At 45.4% G+C, this 20,355-nt stretch overlaps 1 protein-coding gene across 2 annotated transcripts in view; it reads left to right on the forward strand.

The window, feature by feature from the left end:
* Rab30 (RAB30, member RAS oncogene family) overlaps window positions 1-20,355 on the forward strand; it is a 77,856-nt gene that overhangs the window by 30,588 nt on the left and 26,913 nt on the right. The window contains exon 1 of one of the 2 annotated variants that reach the window (XM_057756150.1): window positions 18,219-18,269. The exons of the other annotated variant lie outside the window; for it this stretch is intronic. The gene's annotated coding sequence lies outside the window, so the exon portion shown is untranslated. Of the gene's footprint in view, window positions 1-18,218; window positions 18,270-20,355 lie in introns of those variants that run through there. 2 annotated transcript variants of the gene reach the window in all.

Here is a 20,355-nt window from a genome sequence, read left to right on the forward strand (position 1 = left end):
ATTGGTATTTTGTCCACATGTATGTCTACCTCTGGAGGTAGAGTTACAGGCAGTTATAAGCTGCCATGTGGGTGCTGGGAATTGAACTCAGATCCTATGGAAGAACAGCCAGTGCTCTTAACCACGGAGCCATCTCTCTAGCCCTGTGGTTTTGTGTTTTAAAAACAGAAGCAAGCACAAACCTAATGGATGTAAACCTTGGGTCAGTCTGGCTTTTATCTCGCCCAGGGTTATGAAAGGTTCCAAGGAGGAAGAAAGTGGGAGACGCTGAGAGCCTGTGAGAGGATATAAGGTTCTCCACTGCTGGGGATCAGAAGGTTATTGTGTGGCTACAGAGGGGCTGGTTCTGTTTTTTCCTAGTCTCCCTGGCCTTCCTCCAGCTCCTAGGAAGTAGGGTAAAGAGCAGAGAACAACCGGGCCAAGTTTCCCTGTGCAGTCTTTATTAGGTTAAGAAAACTATGCAGGGGCGCCTAGGGACTGTCCTGACCTAACAGTTGACTCCTAAAGCCAGTCAAGCCCTGGGGCTTAGATTTGCTGGAAACGAGGGGAAAGACGACAGGTTGCATGATACCCTAAGCAAGCAAAGACATAAGTTCAGACTATATGACATTTTGCTGGGTGTCTTGTAGGACATTCTATGGTAGGAATTCTGTTATAGAACTTTCTATTGGCTTCTGAAACAAGTCAATGACATCATTAATAAAAAGACAGTGATGACTTAAGAATTATAGCCAGAGCTAGACCCAGTAGTTCCCATCCGTAACTCCAGGTTCTTGGGAGGCTGAGGCAGAAAGATTACTTGAGCTGAGGAATTCAATGGTGGCCTAGTGAGGCCCCATCTAAAAGAAAAAATGTAACCGACAGAAGATGTGAATCTTGCTTTGGTTTGGGATAGACTATGTGTTCCTTTGCTGGGACTGCCGCCCAAAATACCACAGCCTGGGGGTGGCTTTCCCCTCAGTTCCGAAAGTAGGATGACCAAGGAGAGGGCGCTCGTAGGCTAACTTCCTCAGAAAACTTCCTTGTTGCCCTATTCTTCTGCAAATACCCCTATTTCTATGTCCTGGTCACCTCTTCTGTACCGATACCAATCAGATTGGGGCGACTTTAACTATTACTTCTTTAAAATCCCTGACCCCGCTGGGTATGGTAGCACAAGCCAGGCGGTGGTGGCGCACGCCTTTAATCCCAGCATTCGGGAGGCAGAGACAGGTGGATCTCTGTGAGTTTGAGGCCAGCTTGGTCTACACAGTGAGTTCCAGAACAGCCAGGACACAAAGAAACTGTGTCTCAAAAAACAAACAAACAAACAAAAATTTCTGACCCAATTATAGTTATATTCTGAGGGTTTAGAATTTGGTTACTCCTTCAATATGAGTTTTGGGAGGTGGGACACAGTTCAACTCACAATATGTAAAAAGGCATATTTTTTTTTAGAAGATGTTGGGGAAATTTTATCAAGGATTGTTAGGCGATGAATATGAGTTACTGATATCTTTAGGAGTGATAATAGTGTTTTGAAGAAGAGGTGATATACGTAAGGATGAAGTGCTGTGTAGTGGGACTAAAGAAAGTTTAAGCAAAAATAAATGTGATAGATGTAGTCAGTGTGCTGAGTTCTTGACGGTTGTTGAATCTGGATAGCGGGAATAGGAGGGACCTCCTTTGTGTTTGAAATGTAATAATCATACATATAAAACAGAACCATGACACAAAAAATATTTACCGGTAGTGGAGTAGTTGGTCATGTCCGTCTTCAGCATGTCTGGACCATGACTGTTTTCCTATCTGGGTGACTTCCGTGTGTGGCAGTCATACTGTAACCCTCCTGTGCTGAAACCTGTGTGCCACTTGGTGAAGGGTCTCCTTGGGGCATTTTTTAAGAAGCGAATGGAATGGGACCGTCTACAGTTCTGTGTGCTTGACCGTGCTTGTGTTCTGCTCCTAAACTAGACCTATGCTTTGCCTTGTGCGTTAGCTGCTTCTCTAGTGGCTGTGGGGACAAACCCAACAAAGGTTACCTAAGGTAGAGAGGATTTATTGTGGCTTACGATCTGAGGGTACAGTTTCTCATGAAGAGGGAAGGCATGGGGCCCCAGGAGCCTGGCCACTGTGTCAGCGGTCAGACAGCAGAGGGAAACAGATGCTGGTGCCCAGCCGGCTTTCTTTGTAGTCAGCCTGGAATCACAGCTCAGTCGAGGGTGGTGCCCATATTCAGGGTGGATCTTCCATCTTCAGTTCAGCCTTTCTGGAAATACCCTTATAGACATCCCAGAGGTGTGTTTCCATGGTGATTCAAAAGCCAGCCACACTGACACTGAGGATGAACCATTACACCTAGATATTGCAGCGCGTGTTGGAAGTCATTTTTCTTTGCCTTTTAAAGGTACTGCTTCGTCTTCTTGCTGCTGTGGAGAAAGAAGTGTGAGGGTTCTGATTTCTCATTCTTTGTAGAGAGCCTGTTTGCTTTTCCCCCGGATGACAGCTGACAGGAGGAATCTTTGCTTTGTCTGATGGTTTCTGAAATTTCCTAAAGTCGTCACAGCGGTTGGTGAGCTGAAACATTTCAACATGGCGATCTGAATCCTCTAGTTCTTTGCCGTTTCATTGAATGACATTGTTATGATATTTCTTTCAGTTTTCTCTTCTCTCCATTATACCAGTCTGCCAGAGTCTTCATAACTCCTCTCTTCTGTTTTCCACAGCTGTAGCTTTTGATGTTTGCTTTGTGGATTTTCTCATGTTTATTTTTTATTACTTTTATTGAGTTATGGAAAATTCTGCTACTATGTTGTCAATTTCTATGAACTCTCTTTGCCCTCAGTTTTTTTTTCTCTCTTAAACTGTACTGTTGGGCTGGAGAGATGGCTCAGAGAGTAAGGGCACTGGCTGCTCTTCCAGAGGTCCCGAGTTCAATTCCCAGCAACCACATGGTGGCTCACAACCATCTGTAATGAGACCTGGTGCCTTCCTTGCTAGCAGTACATTGTATGCTTAATAAATAAATATTTTTTTTTAAAAAAAACTGTACTGTTTTTATTTTCCAGATACAGGGTTTTTACACTTTTAATGTGTGTGAGTGTTTTGCCTGCATGTATGTATGTGCACTTGTGTGTATGTGTGCTCGTGTGTGACTGGTGCCCACAGAGGCCACAAGAAGGCGTTAGATCCCTCAGAACTAAAGTTATGCATAATTGTGAGCCACTGTATGGGTACTGGGAACCAAACCCAGGTCCTCTGCAAGAGCAGCAAGCACTCTTAACTCCTAAGCCTTCCCTCCAGCCATCTCTAAGCCATTTTATTCAATTATTTTAATAAGGACATTAGTGGTATTCTTCCTTGCTTTCCATGTAGTATCTAGCTATAATTTTTTAGAGGTTACTTTTCTCAGGTTGTCACTCTGAACGTGATTCCTTAGCTGTGTTGCTCTGGATTAATAGCTGTGTGTGGTGGTAGGGTGGTGATGTGGGACAGTGGTCTTATCCCCTGTAAAGATTTGTCAATTGTATTGGTTTAATAAAAGGCTGATTGTTCAGTAGCCAGGCAGGAAGTATAGGCAGGGTGACCAGAACAGGAGAATTCTGGGAAGAGAAAAGGCTTAGTCTGCAGCTGTCACTCAGATGGGGAAGGCACAAGATGAGAATGCCTCACTGATAAAAGGTAGCAAGCCATGTAGCTAACACAGATAAGAATTATGGGTTAATGTAATATATAAGAGTTAATAAGACAGGCTCCAAAACCACAGAGAAACTCTGTCTCGAAAAACCAAAAAAAAAAAAAAAAAAAAGAGTTAATAAGAAGCCTGAGCTAATAGACTAACCAGTTAGTTTATAATTAATGTTGACCTCTGTGTGTTTCTTTGGGAGTGAATGGCTGTGGGACTGGGCAGGACAGAAACCTCTGTCAACAGGGTGGAAAAGTGAGGGGGGTGGCAGGAAGCCTGTCAAGATCTTGACATTATAGTAAGTGAACGGAGTAAAGACCTTATAGAATATGATTTCATTTCTACAAACTATGTGGACTAGACAAACTGATGGAGATGAAAATAGATTAGGACTGGAGAATGGGGAATGCAGAGTGTCTGCAAATGTTGATAGAGTTTCTTTGAGGGAGGGGAAAGTGTCCTAAAATTGACTGTAATATACTTTTAAAATGTTGAATTGTATGCTTTGGAGGATCAATTGTGTGGTGCATGAATTCTATTTCAATAAAGCTATTTAAAAATGTGGCCAGGGAAGTCTTAACGTTGGGTACAAATTACTAGCTCAGGGTCTAGCTGTAGAGAGATTGTGTGGGTTCTGTGTGAGGACCCCCTGATGCCAGTGTCTTTAGGATTTCCGTGGCTGCTGCCACTCTCTTTGCAGAGTGAGATTCTACCTGGCAGTGTGCTCGTGCACAAGAGGAGGAGTAGGAGAGCCTATGCCTTGCATCTTCGTTAGCCACAGTGTTGTGTTTCCTACCCCGCCTCTCTGGGTACTTCCAGGCTGAGACATGGCTGCCTTCCCACTGTGGGAAATCCTGAGGAGTAGCAGTAGAGAGATGGCACCATGTTCTCTTTGCTCGGGCACTCCCATTGTCAATTATGGGCATTTTTAAAAAATATTTATTTATTTATTATGTATACAATATTCTGTCTGTGTGTATGCCTGAAGGCCAGAAGAGGGCACCAGACCCCATTACAGATGGTTGTGAGCCACCATGTGGTTGCTGGGAATTGAACTCAGGACCTTTGGAAGAGCAGGCAATGTTCTTAACCTCTGAGCCATCTCTCCAGCCCCCAATTATGGACATTTTTGTTGCCTCTCTAGCCTTGACTCCTCTTCCCCAGAGTTACTTGGAGCAAATGCTAGTAGACCTTTGTACAGATGCTACCAAGTGACTAGGACTCCAGAGTTTGGTTAGTGAGGAGGAAGCTGGAGATGCAAGGCCTTGAGCAGCATTCCCTTGTGTCCTTCCCTTGGCATCCTATCCACTGTCTAGGAGGAGAAGGGCCTGTGTCCTGTCCTTCCAGAGGATTCTGGCGTTAAAACAGCTGAGCTTTGACTTTCCATGCAGATGTCCCGGGATTCAAATGTCTTTGCTCAGCGCTCCTTGTTCATCTCCTCCCAGCCTTCCCGACTTTGACCCTGTTCTCTTCTGTCCTCTGGGTCTGTGTGTGCAAGGTTTGTTAGTGGAGAGGAGAAAGAGAATTCTTCCCTGAGTTTTTATACAGTTGTGGGAATATTTAAAGTTAGATGCAGTTCTGTTACTTTTTCTTTTCAATCTTGCCTCAACTTAGACTATTTGACTCTCCAACCCTATTTTTATCTGTCTGTCTGTCTATCTACCTTATCTATCTATCTATCTATCTATCTATCTATCTATCTATCTATCTATCTATCTATCTATCTATCTATCTAATCTATGGGATGCTTCACATACTTCTCTTTTGAGGCACAGACAAGGAGTCCCTCTTTTTTTTTTTTTTTTCCTTCTTTGGCCTTTTCCGCTCACCTCCCATTTATAAAACCAGCTGCCTATACTTTGCTTGTGGCACAGTAGCTTGCTTACCTGCCTATCTGCTCTGTTGGCCTGCGGGGCAGGGCTTGGCTCTGTTCTTCTCTGCATTGTGATTAGGTGCTTCATCCCCTGTACACATTTCTTAACTCACAGACTGGAGAACTCAGCACTGTGCTCCCAGGGGTGGGACAGGCTAGTGTACAATGGGCCTTTTTCTTATAATCTTCTAAAGGCGCTCCGTGTGGTAGATGTTAAACAGCACAATGTCCCTTGTTGGGCTTGTTATAAAATGCCATCCTCTGTGTTCATGTCTTGTTTTTTTAATCCAGTCAGCAAGTTGGAAAAGAAGGCGGAGGGAGGGCGTCATGCATGTAAACATCTTAGCGGGACGTGTCGAGCTGACTCAGGCAGGCACTGTCTTCTTTCCGGATAGAAAGGCTAGGCTCTGCACTCTGCTTTCCGCTGGAGAAGGACGCAATCCGTTCTGCATTGACAGATATACATGTGATGTGTTCCTCTGCTTTTTCCCTTTGGAGAAACATCAGAAGAGTTTTGGAAATAGCTGAATGCATTCTTGAAAAATTGGATGTGAGGGTATTATCTGTGTGAGGTCCTGTTCAAAATGAGAACACACCGTCACGAAATGATAGCAGCGTGTTGTTTCATAAAGTATGTCCCCACAAATGTTAGAAATAACCCTCAGGAGGAGAGGCACAGGGAGCTACTAGTGGAGCAAACTTGGGCGCTGGGTTAAACAGTCGCAAGGCTAGCCGGGCGGTGGTGGCGCACGCCTTTAATCCCAGCACTCGGGAGGCAGAGGCAGGCGGATCTCTGGGAGTTCGAGACCAGCCTGGTCTACAAGAGCTAGTTCCAGGACAGGCTCCAAAACCACAGAGAAACCCTGTCTCGAAAAACCAAAAAAAAAAAAACAAAAAAACAGTCACAAGGTGTTCCTTACCCAGACTTCCTGGAGGGGAGAATAGTAGGCAGCTGCCTTTACTTTGCATCTCAGGAGGAGCACAACTCAGAAAACAGCTTCCCTACTCCAGTCAATTCTTTCTGGTTCAGTTCAATGCCACTCGCGCCAAGGCTTCCCAGTCCATCCCCAGAGATGACTAGCCCTTTGCTCTTTGAATTGCACTGCCTTGGTTGCCTAATGGTCTCATTCTTCCTCCCCCCACCCCAGGAAATCATGTATCCCTGAGTCATGTTGCATCACCATCCTCCTAGTGCCCTGGATGTTGCTGAGAGCCACCCCAAAGCCCAGAGGACACTGAGAGGGTGATCTTGGAGTAGAGCCCAAGGGAGCTTGGGAGCTCAAGACCCTCATTTCTTGGGCAGATAGATAGGCAGCAGGCAGATCCCAGTGAAGATGTGGGATCAATGTAGGAGACTAAGCCTCAACAGGAGATACTGGGAATATAAACTGAACATGCTGGAGATCTGTGTAAACCCTGAGAGTGTCAACTTAATCCCAATCTTCAAGTACATTGTGTTTTTACCATTTCACAGACTATTAAATAGAGTGTCAGGCACAGTCAAAGAATTAGGTCATCTGTGTGTCTATGTATGTATGTATCTCTCTAATAATACTTTCTCCAGAGGATGCTAAATTTTATGACGTAGAAAGCCCTACAAATAATAAATAATAGGAATAGTTGGTCATTATGGGAGAAGCAGCTAGGAGAGGCTAAGTTATGCATGGGGGATGGAAGGTGGCAGCTCCGGGGAGGGAGGGAATGGTGGCTGAACAAGTAGGAACAAGGGTACAATGACTGAAGGGACTGAAAATTAAACTTAAAGAGTGAGAATCACCATGATGTCTCTGGATCACTGGCCGTTAAGTGTGAGTTAGAGGCAAGGCTGGAGAACTTGAGAGGGTCTTGTGAACAGGTAGAAAAGTTTACAGGTTGGAAGCCTCTGCCTTCCCAGTGCTGGAATTAAAATTGCATACCCCTCCTCCCCCACTACAGGAAGCTAGTTAAGCAGACTTTTAATCAGAGTCCTTGGAAAAGACTGTAGGAGGCTTGTTTTATATTGTCTTACTTGATACCGGCGTTATCTGGTTTGATATAAGGCAAATCTACAACCCTCATTCTTACATGAGATCAGACAAAAAATACTTAGTTAACGTCCTACAAATGTGTGCTTGCGACTATGGACAGCCTAATACAACACATAGAGTATGATCCGGCTTCCTGAACTTTTTATAGGAGAAACTGGCATTTACCAAGTCAATGGGGCCAAGAGAGTTAATGTTTATGGAGCACTTGCTGTGCACCAGGTACCATGGTGAGTGTTTTGCCAGCATCCCATTCAACTTTCACAGCAGGCCTTGAGATAGGTAACTATTTCCACCTTCTAGATGGAGGAGCCAAGGCTTGGAGAGTGACTTGCTCAGGATTCTTCAGCTACTAAGAGGGACAGAGCTGCAATTCCAACCCCACTCTATCTGAATCAACTACCAGGCCCCCACTGGCCAGTAAGTGTCTTAGATTTCGTAATCTTCTGCCCCCTCTGATGTTTGACTCAGAGATAGTTTTAAGATTTGATATGATCAAGAGCTAAAGATGTGTGGTTCATATAACCTGGTCTCATGAAACTTCAGAGAAGGAGAGACCAGGAGGACTCTGTAGGGGATGGCTCTTCATTGCCCTGAAATCAGGAATAGACTGGAACAGGCAATGGTAAGCTATGGAACGATGCAGCTAGGCAGAGTGGCATTGTGCGGTCATGGGACAAGCTGGTCATGTCTGAAAAGCCACTTCATAGGACATGTGGCCACTTGCAACCTAAGAAAACTAGCAAAGAACAGTTCCCAGCTATTGTGTGCTTTCATTTCCATCCTCGTCTTCTGGAAGGTAAACTGGCCTTCAAAAGTCTTTCTGATGCTTTCTTAAGCACTGGAGAGTTAATTTCTTGGCTTTCCTGGTAACCTTGAAATGTAATTTTTCTGTGTTTCCATTGTCTTAACAACCGTACTCTGAACATAAAAAGGTAACAACCATTGAGGGTCCCAGTTAGTGGAACCACTGACATATTATATTGCAAACATCAGTGACATTTGGAAGCAAATTCAGTCTGTAATAAAGAACAGAGCTTGCCTGCAGGGATGCAAGAAGGGAACGGATGCTTTCGTTGGCCTGCTCAGCTTTGCTGAAGATTCTTTCAGCTTTTTTGTGGTTCTCTTCAGAGCCTGAGCTTGGCATCTTTCCAGAGAACCAACCCGCTGTGTGTAGTTGAGATGATGGTGAGGGTGTGGCCTCAAGAAGATGCCGTGGGGGGTTAGAATGAACCTGGCTCCTCTGTAGACCGGTTTAGTTTTGTTTATTTTTAACCTTGAGGGACAGTACTGACTTTTAAGTTTTACTGTAAGGGCCTTTGCAATTTAGAGCTATGTCATGTCCCTCCGTTCCACTCATTAAATCTACTCTGATGCAGAGAATTCTCAGTACTAAGTAACTGGGCTCTTGTGTTTCTCAGCCAGGAATAAGCCAACTCCTGGGAGTTCCTAAGAACTTTTCCACTTTTCTGATATTCTCTCTCTCTCTCTCTCTCTCTCTCTCTCTCTCTCTCTCTCTCTCTCTCTCGTTTTTCGCAACAGGGTTTTTCTCTGTACCCCTGGCTCTCCCAGAACTTGATTATCTCCCTGCCTCTGCCTCCTGAGTTCTAGGATTAAAGGCGTGTACCATTACCACTGGGCCTAATTTTATCTCTTAAACTTTTCAAAGTAAATTCCTTTCTTAATTAAAAGCATGTTGATATGCTAGCCCTATCCCAGCGTTAACGTTCTCCGTCTCATTTCTAATATCGACTTCTAAATCGCCTGTAGGTTTGGCTTCACTCTTTGTCCTCATCCTAATCACCTCCCACTGTTCCTTCAGAACCGTCCTCGTCTCTGTTAGCCAATAGCATTTGTGTCTTATCTAAGGCTGCTTCTTTTAGTTATGTATGCATGTTTGGATGCAAGAACATATTGATTGATTGATTGATTGATTGATTGATTGATTTTTGTGCCCCTTTTGTGGATGGGTGCACATGTGTTTGTGTCGCTATGAATGCATGTCTGTAAAGGTCTGAGGTCAGCATCTGTATCTTCCTCAGTCACATCTTATTTTTATCGTCTTATTTTTATGTGTGTTTGCCTACATGACTTCATGTGCATAACACGTGGGTGCTGGGAATTGAAACTGCATTTCTCCACAAGGACAGCAAGTACCCTTAACTGCTGAGCCATCTCTCCAGCCCCTTCTCCTTAGTTTGTGAGAGAGTCTCTTATTGGAGCCCACCAAGTCAATGGTCTGGTCACCAGCCTCTGAGAATCTGCCTCTCTCTGCTTCTCCAGTGATAGGATTGAAAGCACAGGTAGTCACCATGTCTAGCTTCTTGAGACTCAGACCCAGGCCCTGCTGTTCCACGGCAAGCATTTCACTGACTGAGCTCTCCCCAGCTTTTAAAAAGACTCAATCACCGTGGCTTTTGCCACTCTACTTTTCTGAGCGTCATTCCGCTTCTCTGAGGATCTGTCAGAGTGCATCCTGAGCCCGCCCCACCCCCTTCTGTTCCGAAATAACCCCTGTCTTCTCTACTTCCTTACTTCACAGTTATCCCCTCCTAATCCAGTAACCCTAAATAACAAACAACGACCCTTTGCTAATGCCTGTCTGCCTCACAGTCTAGCTGGAACTTGAGACTTGCCTCCCCATCAGTCAGACTTGTGTTCTCCAGTCTTCTGGCTTCAGTAAGTGGCTGCACTTAACTCCTTCCACACACTCAAGCCAAAATATCTAGTCTTACTTTTCAAGGTTCTTCTTTCTTTTCCATCCTCACCCAGTCTTCCAGCAAATCCTATCTTGTCTTCAAAACCTCCAGCTTAGCCACTCTACTCCTCCAGACCACATTATCTTTCTGTTAGGCTTTATGAGTAGCCTCCTTAATTTTTTCTTATTGTTTGTACTTGTATATATTACAACTTGTACATATTACCACAACGCCCTCTCCTCTAGGGACCCAGGAAATCTTTTTAAAGTGTTAATTGGGGTTTTGGAGTGATGGCTCAGCATCTCTCCGAGCAAGAGATGGCTGCTCTTTCAGAGGACTGGAATTCTGTTCCTAGCACCCACATTGAATGGTTCACAGCCACCAGTAACTTCAGTTCTGCAGGGACCTGCACCCATTTGCAGAAACATAACATGTAGGTACATAATCATGTCTACATAACACATATAAGTAAATTTTTTTGATGTTGATCAGTTTATGTCCTTGTCTCAAAAAAATAAGGTGGAAAATGACAGAGGAAGACATCTGAACTCAACATCTGACCTCCATATATGCATGCATAGGTGAGTGTACCCACCCACACATGCATACACACATACACACACACACAACACACACACAGGTGGGGGAATAATAAAAGAATAGACACCAAGAGGTTAGGAAATTTGCCCAAGGCCACCCAACTCATGACAGAGATGGGCTCGTGACTTAAGCAGTTTGAATTTGATGTCCTCTCTCTCAATCAGGGCTCTGCATCTCCCCCTCCAGATGACTTGGTGAAGGCAGCAGGGAGCCCTGAGGAAGATTTGCAGGTTTCAATGATGGATTGGCTTGGTTCATTAGCAGGTTGTGGTGTGTTGTAGGGAGCTGCGGGCTGTGTTCCTGCCACCCAGCTCCCGGCCGCCTGGCTAGCTTATGCCCCGAAATAACAACACACAAACTGTATTCTTTTAAACACTGCCTGGACCATTATATCTAGCCTCTTCTAGGCTAATTCTCACATATCAATTTAGCCCATTTCTAATAATCTGCGTAGCACCACTAGGTGCGCTTACGGGGAAAGATTCAGCATGTCTGACCTGGCGGCTGGCTGCATCGCTTCTGGCTCTGAGAGGAGCTGCCTTGCATCTCGTCTGAGCTCACTTCTTCTTCCTCCCAGCATTCTGTTCTGTTTACTCCACCTATCTAAATTCTAACCTATGAGGGCCAAGCAGTTTCTTTATTAATTAACCAATGACCTTCCTCCATCAGTGGTGGAGTCACATTGCATCTCGTACAGGGGCTGATTTCTAAAGGCAAATGCCAAGTTCCGTGCCTCCTTGACCACAAGGGACGTTGCTCTGTTGGTGACATGCTACATCTCAACCAGTCCAGCGAAACAGCTTTCCTCCTTAGGAGCAGAGGGCAGTGTCAGAGGCAGACAGGCATACCGTTGATGAATGGAAGGTTTCCGTTGTGGGCACCCATTGTTCGGAAGCACAAAAGGTTCACACTTCTGCAGAAATAGATGCGCTCTGTGGCATCTGCACCCAGCGCCCTCTCACTAGGACCCAGAGCAGAGCATGGACTGCATGCAGAGGAAAGGTGGGGGAGGCAGGGGGAGGAGAAGCCTCTGCAGCTGCTGCCCATAGAGGAGTTTGGCCCCAGTGAAGGTCGGAGCAGGGGAAGAACAGAAGAAGGACTTGAGCCATGTACAGGAGGTTAAATGTTCTGGACAAACAACAGATTGGATCTGTTCCCTTCAAGCCCTTTCTGATCTGAACATAGTATGTCACTCTTTCTGCTTTCAGAGTCTTGTAAAATGCCTTCTGCTCTCCAGATACTCCACCCTCAGTACTGGTGCTTCTTCGCTCTGACTTACCGTTATCAACGAGAGGCCATCTTCAGTGCTAGACACATTGAGCCATCTCTCTGTTCTGTCACGGTGGCATACTTATTGTTCTTTGCTTAAAAACGGACATTAGCTGATGTCTCTTTATAGACCTTGAAACAAATGACCGGAACGTTTTCATTTAGGACGTGTGTTAAGTTCCCTATTTTTTAAAAATTAAAATAATTTTATGTAATATCTTTTAAAAATTAACATTATTTTGGATTATTTATATATGTGTATTTTTAAAGATTTATTTTATTTTTATTTATATGTATGGATGTGTACACTATATGTGTGCCCTTGGAGGCCAGAAGAGGGTGTCATACCTCCGGGAGCTGGAGTTACAGGCAGTTGTCAGCCACTTGATGTGGGTAATGGGAGCCAAGTCAAGTTCCAGTCAGGTCCTCTGCAAGAGCAGTGTGTGCTTTTAACTGCTGAGCTCTCTCCAGCTCCCTGCTGTGATTTATTATTTTTTTTCCCAGACAGTCTCACTATGTAGCCCTGGCTGGCTGGCCCTCTTTGTGTAGAGTAGGGTGGCCTTGAACTCACGAGCAAGCACTTCATCAGCCTTTGCCTCCCAAGTGATGGTACTGAAGGTGAACGCCACCAGAGAGGAAAAAGAGATGGAAGGACATGCTTTATGCCGGCAGTAATGGTGCGCCTGTGGTCAATTTATTTTCCTGTTTCTTAACATTAGAAATGCGTGCATTGGTGTTTATAAAAAGATGAAATTTAAACCACAACATGCCTGACCCCCTAATTCTAACGCAGAGGCTGTTTATTTCAGAACGCCCTTGCTCACATACATAACTGCGGCCCTGACAGCTCTGTGCGTTTGTTTCCTCGTGCTCACATTGCTTCATGTTTCTGCATAGTTTTCATAACTGGCATTGCTGACGGCTCCGTGTGTAGCATGGTGTGTGTTCTGTATGAAGTCCCCCTCCGTGGACATGTGTGTTGCTGGCAGTTCTTTACTCGAATGAACGTTGTTTTGTTCGGTTAACATTTTCCATTAGTTCAGTTCTTCCCTTAAAGTAAACTCCTGGCGCGGAACCCCTGCCTTCTATGGTTCTGGTTAGCCAGTGTCCTAGAGAGCCTTCTGAATGTGAAGGAATGGTCACTGCCTTTGTACTTGTAAACCCACCTGCGTTTCTTTTACCACCATTGAGTCCCATGATAGTTTGATAATTACCTGCCCTTTCTAAATAAGTCCTGCTTACTAGAGTCGTCTATTGAAGAAAACAGGGGGAATATGTAAATGCATAAACAAAAGAGTAAGTTATTCCTAATCTTACTGTTACCAGGGAAAACAGGGTTCCCTTCTGGGTTCCTAATATTTATTGGTAATGAAGCAGTTAGGAAATAGACTCAGGGTGGGCAGTGGTGGCTAAGCCTTTAATCCCAGCACTCGGGAGGCAAAGGCAGGCGGATCTCTGTGAGTTCGAGGCCAGCCTTGTTTACATAGAGAAACCTTGTCTTGGAAAAAAAAATGGACTAAAAAAGGATAAAGGACAATTTTATTACAGTTTGAAAGGAGAAAAAAAAACCCAGGGTAGGCAAGCTGTAAATCTTGGCAGCTGCCGGGAGGAGGGAGATGGAGAAGATGAGAGAAATTTGAGTCTGGGTTTGAGAATGGCAGTTGTTCAGCTGTGGAGGTCGCGGTAAGCAGCTACATGACAGAATCAGGGAGGGAACTTCAGAAAAAGTGGGGAAAGCCCAGAGTGTCAGGGAAACCACAAAAGGCTCTGGCCAGTATCCAGAAGAAAAAGAAGTCAGAACTCAGAAGGCAGACAGGCTCACGCGGTGCTGCTAGGGAGAGACTGCGAGGGGCTGCTCAGAGGGCGGGTGCTGTGGGCAGAAGTGCATTCCCTCACTAGGAGGATAATTATTCCTCCCCTCTCCTGAGCTCGTCCTCAGATGAATCCTCTTTCCGAGGGAGTCCTTTCCTGAGCAGGTGATTGACAAGCCTGGCTAGGTTAACTCTTAAGGGAGGAGACAATAGTATGTAACGTTTTCATCTCTAGAGGAGATCAGAATCCCGTTTTTCATCAAAGGCCAGAGGCAGAACTTAATGTTCTGTTCTTTTGACCAGGACTTTCCCTTAGTGGACTTTACCAAAGCCCTGAAACCTTTACCTGTTCATATCATAATTTAAATCTTAAACTGGGAAAGATGTGGTAGTTCCTTTTTTAGAGTTACCCGGGAAGGTGGGAGATGGGGTCCAGAGCCCACAGTGAAGGGGAAGTCTCTCTTCAGTGGCCTCCAAGCTGATAATCCTGCTTACCTCCCTATTACCACCACGCTGAGGTAAACATTTTAAAAATGTGGTTTTTCCCAAGGATACATTCCTTAACATATTGCTACTCGTCTTGTTGTTCTGATGTAATACTTGACAGAAGTGACGTAAAGCTCATGGAGGGTCTATTTTGAGGGTACAGTCCATCACAGTGGGGGAGTCTCAGCAACAGGCACTTGAGACCACAGTCAGGTAGCCTCTGCAGCGGAAGCAGGGAGCCCTGAATGCTAGTACTCAGCTTTCCTTTTGATTCGGTCAAGTAGTTGAGGTGGGTCTTCCCACCTCAATCAAGGACTCTAGATACTCCCAGTCCTGGCCAGAGGCTTGGCTTCTAGGCTCTGTCAATATTAAGCATCTCACATCCTGTCATGGGCTCTCTGAAAGTGTACCTGCTTATGTAATGTAGGAGATAAGTTTATTCGCCCCTCCATCGTAAGGGCCTAGGCGCAGGGATCCTGGAATGAACTTTCTTATCAATGTTTCCTTGTGCATATCTTGGAATCATTTCTTGGGAACATTTCTAGAAGCAGAATTGCAGGGTCAGAGGAGGGGGGACCTTGCTAAGCCTTTGATGAATATCAACAGTGTGGAATGGGGGAGCTGTGTTCCTTGTTCCTCATTTGTTGATGCTTGGATGTCACCTTGTCGTCTTTAGGTTAAATAAATGCCAGTGCTCAATTATTTAGCTATTTATCTTAAACGAGGTTTGGACTTTTGCCTTTGGTTCCTAGACATCTTGTTCCTGGGTTAAGATTCCCAGAATTTGTTTGTTTTCCTTGGGATTTTCCTCAGATTTCATCTCTTGGTGACTTTTATCCCTCACTGTCTTTCACATAGACCTGTGACTGTGTCCTGCAGCTCTATGCTGGGCTTCTTGATTAACTTGATGTCTTGAAGTCTAGAATTCCTGGAAAGGTATTTCCTAGTTGAGCTTATTTCCTGAACTGAATTCTAGTTTGAGAAATTCGGAGTTTAAGGACAATGGATGCTATTTACAGTGTGCTGGATGACAGGGCTCTGTCTTACAATGGTTAGAGGAAGGAGAAAGAGACTTCGCACCCACAGGACCAGGGAGCTTCATCTGGGAAGATGAAGGAGCCCTTCAGCAAGAGGAAGGCTGGGCTAAGCTTGGAAGGATGAATGGCAAAGCGCAGCAGGTATTCGAGGCAAACCTGTGTGGTGGTGGCTTGAGTTCTGTGGGGGTTGGAGAGATGGACGTGTGGGTGAGTCATCTTATATTCACCTAAGGAATTTAAACTCAACCTGTCTGTAAGGCTGAGAATTAGTAGGTTCTTGGAGCAAAAATACTTGGTAGACAGGCAGTAGGGAGCCGGGCTAGACGTCTATTGCAGACTGCTGCAGGCGAGCTATTGAAGGCCTGAGCCACAATGGTGTAGGAGGGACAAGGGTGGAGCAGAGGGGGTGTTCAAGATAGATTTCTGACAGAAAATCTGCAGGTGACATATGTCTTGGCAAGCGCTCTCTCTCTCTCTCTCTCTCTCTCTCTCTCTCTCTCTCTCTCTCTCTCTCTCTCAGAATTTGTACCCCATCTCTTCCGTAGGAATTTGCCAGGATACACATAAATTAATGCACAAAAAAGCACTTAGCAATCTAGAAGTGCTCTACAGATGCAGATACTTAATTTTTTCCCCTACAGTACCAGGGAGATGGCTTCATGGGTGAGAAAGTGCTATCGTGGCAAGCCCGACGACCTGCCTCTGTTCCCTGGAACCTGCGTGAAAAGCCAGGTGTGGTTTGCATGTATGATCCCAGTATTCCTGTGGAAAGCTGGGAGGTAGAGATGGGAATGCCCTCAAGCTCTCCAGCTAGAGAGCCACAAGTATGCAGTACAGAATGCAAAAACAAGAGGGAAACCTGCCTCAGTGGTGGAAGGCAAGAACTGACTCCCAAGAGCTGTCCTCTGACCCACACATGTGCTGTGGCTGATGTCCACCTGTGCATTCTCTGTCTCTCTCTCTTACACAAAATAATAGAAAAATGTATATGTTTATTGTATGAAGTGGTGGGTTTGACAATGACATTTATTGGACACTCCATTTATTGGACCACATTCACTCCTGTTATCTTCTTCTGTTCCCCCACTAACCATCTTCTGCATCCCAAACAGTCTCCTATGCTCGCATGTCACATGCGTGTACATATGTGTATACACATGTAATGCAGGTTCTGCACATGAGAGGAAGCATGCAGTATTGTCTAAGTTTGGCTTATTTTGCCTAACATGATCGATCACCTCCAGTTCTCTTCATTTTCCTGCAAATGTCATACTTTTTATTCTTCTTCATGGTGGACTAAAGCTTATGCATTGTGCATGCGTTATATTTTCTTTATCCACTCCAGCTCTTAAATTTATTGGTAGTTGACGGTGTTTAATAAATCCTTCCCCAGAGGACTGTTCTACAGATGGAATGGGCCAGTGTATAAAGCATCTAGGCGCTGGGCAAACAGTTGTGCTTGGGAGACAATGTATGAAAAAAGCTGTCTTGTTCTCCTTTTGTCCATTTGTCTCCGAGAGCATGGAGGCGCTTCTTTCTTAATGCTGCTCCTGCATCCAGTAGAAAGGGGATCTAAACAGCTGAGAACAGGGGTCAGCCTGACGTGCAGTCTTCCAGCAGGGAAGAGACGCATCTGTCTTTGCTGGGTCTCTGACCTCTGGGATGTAGGAACATCAAGGGAAGTGCTTGAACCCATTCTGGAGACCAGCTCTGACCTAAGGCTGACCGACAAGCTGCATTGTACGACTAGCTGTGCAGAGGTGGAGGTGGATGTGGGTGGGAGGAGAGGGTGTGGCAGTGGGGCGCATGAGGGTGGGCTAGGGTGTGGCGGTGGGAGATGGGGGGTGGAGTAGTAGACTGAAGAGGTAGATAAGGATGCCCTTCCTGTCCAGCCGGTTCCAGGGAGGCTTCTGCAGGGAAAAGATTAGAGGCAGGCCTCGCTTTAGAGAGCACAAACCAGGGAACTGTGGGGCCAACCCCAGACTTTGGCAATAGTGTTGTGCTTGAAAATGGAGGACAGGAGGAAACGTGCCTGTACAGACGCCAGAAGCAGCAAGTTGGGGCTGGAAGGACCTTTTTTAGAGCTGTTCAGCAAACATGTTTTGCAGACAGAAGCTCCCACCTCAGCGAGGATTAACGAGCAGGAGGGTTGTTTCTCTCTCTTCCCCAGGAAGCAAAATGCTAGGATTTGCAGGTGTATGAAAAATCTCCTCAAGCGCCCGCCCCCATATGGCACGAAACAAAAGGGTTCTGCCTGAGTTAGCCACTCGGGGGCTCGAGGACTCTGGCTCTGCCCAGTGCTCCCGCTTCACCTCCTGGTGGAAATGGAGTCCCAGTGTGGTGCCCTCCAGTCTATCACAGTGCAGGGGAAGGCGCACTGAGAAGCAGTCAGAGGTTTGCTGGCTTTAATGCCAATCAAATGCAATTTTGTGGAGTAATTTGAGTAATTTTTACCTTTCTTACCTGTTTGATTTCAAATCTACTTCCTGTTTCTAAGAAATAAGAGTATAAATACAGCATGTGAAGAAGGTATTTTGTCTGGATTTTTGAAAATTTCTTGTGGAGACCTTAGGCCGGCTTTATTTTCATTTTTATTAGGCTTTAATTTTTTTTCTGTTTTTTTAAAGACAGGATCTCCATATAAGCTATGCTGGCTTCAAACTTGCTATATATAAGAGATTGCTTTTGAACTTCTGATTCTTCTGTCTTCATCTCTTAAGTCCTGGGTTTACAGATGTGATTGCCACCATGCCCGGTTTAATGTGCTATTGGGTATCGAACCCAGGTTTTCCTCGGTGTGTGTTAGGTAAGCACTCTGTCTTCTGAGCTACATCTCCAGCCCTTGTATTCTGAGGTCTAATTAGAACTCATTCCACTTCAGATCCAAAGCACGGATCCACAGCAGCCAGCTGCCCTGGCCCAGCCTGGTAGGGACTTATATTTGGAGACCTTATTGGTAGGGCAGCAGCTCCGGTTTAGAGTCAGGGGGCCATTGTAACATCCCTTAGGTGTAGCCTGGCCCGAGGAGAGTCACTCCTTGCTGCCCAGTGCTGTCTTTAGAAAGTGGAGAGAAATGACTGGTTCCTCCTGCTTCTTGGTGAAGATGCCTTGGCAGAGTGCGGCCAGATTAATTTCTAAACTATATGAACGCGTGAGGGCTTTGCTTTTGTTAGTTCAAAAATTGTGTTTGTTCCTGGCTTTGGCTTTCAGAGAGTAGAGGCTCGCTTTCGAGAGATGTTAGTCTAAAAAAAAAAAAAAAAAAAAAACCTAAATCCTTCTTTTAGAGGCTGCTGTCCTTCTGCAAGGTTTAACAGAGACAGCTGTGATGTGCCCCATGCGCTAGAAAGAGCAGCTCCAGAGGTGAGGTGGATACCTGTTTCCTCCTTAACAGCCTGGTCCCGGGAAGGGAGAGGGCAGGGCAGACAAAGAAAGGAGTTGGGTGTTTGTGGTATGCGTATTCTCATGCCCGTGTTTGCATGTGTGGATGTTAGAGAGAGACATGGGGCCATCAGCCCTTTCCTCTGAGACAGTCTCTCACTGTACTGGCGGCTAGTCTGGTGGCCAGTAAGCCTCCTGTCTCTCCCGCCACAGTGCCGTGGTTTCAGGCACGTGTGGCAGGTCTGTGTTTTTACACGTGTTGGTGTATGAAGTCAGGTGCTCATGCTTGTACAAGAAGTATTCTTACCGAACTGTTTCTCGGGTTGTTTCTCAGATTGTTGTCATGCATTTGTATGTGTGCGTGCTGTGGCATGAATGTATATGTGTGTGCACGCCGTGGCATGCATGTGGATACCAGAGGACAGCTTGTAGGTTTGTTTTCTCCTTTTACCACGTGGGGCAAACTCTAGTCATCCGACGTGGTGACAAGCTATGCTGCCTTGATACTCCTGCCCCACTTTTGGTGAAAGTTAATCATGTGTCCTCAGCTGACTCTCTCCCCAGCTGAGGATGATCTTGAACTTCTGATACTCTTGCTTCCACCTCTTAAGTGTTGTGGTTAAAAGTTTTATGCAGTTTTGGGGGACTATATTAGACAAGGTCCTGCAAAGGAGCAGTACATACATGTGACCAGTGCTCTTGGAAGCTAAAACAGGGTGTTGGCTCTCCTGGAGTTATGGATGGTTGTGAGACACCATGTGGATGCTGGGAATTGAACTAGGGTCCTCTGGAAGAGCATCTGGTGCTTTTAACCACTGAGACATCTTTCTAGCCTTATCATTATGTATCAAAACTGGACTTATTAGATTAGCTGACAGGATGTGATCCAGGTAGTCCAACAATGGCTGAACTGGTAGACTCCCGAGAGTCTGGTAGTTGCTTAATTCATTAGCTGGATGTATCAGCAGTACCAGTCTGGCACTGAAGGCCTGGAAGATTCCTGGAGAGCTGTTGATTTTCAGTGATGTTGGAGTCTGAAGAAGTAGGTTCTGATAACAGTGAAGTGTCTTGCCAGCAGGATAGTGAACTTGCCAGTGAGAGTGAAGGCAAGTAGACACAAAGCAAGACTCTTTCATATCCTCTTAACTCAGCTCCCACCAGAAGGGGCTGTCGACATTAGGGTGAGTCTTCCTGCTTTCAATAATCTGATCAAGGAGTGCCCAAACACCTTGTATTTTAGTTGATTCCATGCAGTCAGGTTGATAACCAAGATTAGCTATGACAGGGATTGAACCCAGGACTTCCTGAATTTCGGCAAGCACTCCACCAACTGTGCTAAAGCCCCAGGCTCCAAGCAGTTACTTTAAAGGATCATCTCTCAGTGTATGAGAAAAGCTGTCTTGCTCTCCTTGTGTCTCTGGAGCCTTCATGGAAGAGAAGAGGATATAATTTGAGAGTTGGTGGTTATGTTCTTGTCTAGAGAAAGCTAACTCTCACAGCCTCTCCGGGGCCAA

The sequence above is a fragment of the Chionomys nivalis genome, chromosome 23 (assembly GCF_950005125.1).
Source record: "Chionomys nivalis chromosome 23, mChiNiv1.1, whole genome shotgun sequence".
NCBI lineage: Eukaryota > Metazoa > Chordata > Mammalia > Rodentia > Cricetidae > Chionomys > Chionomys nivalis.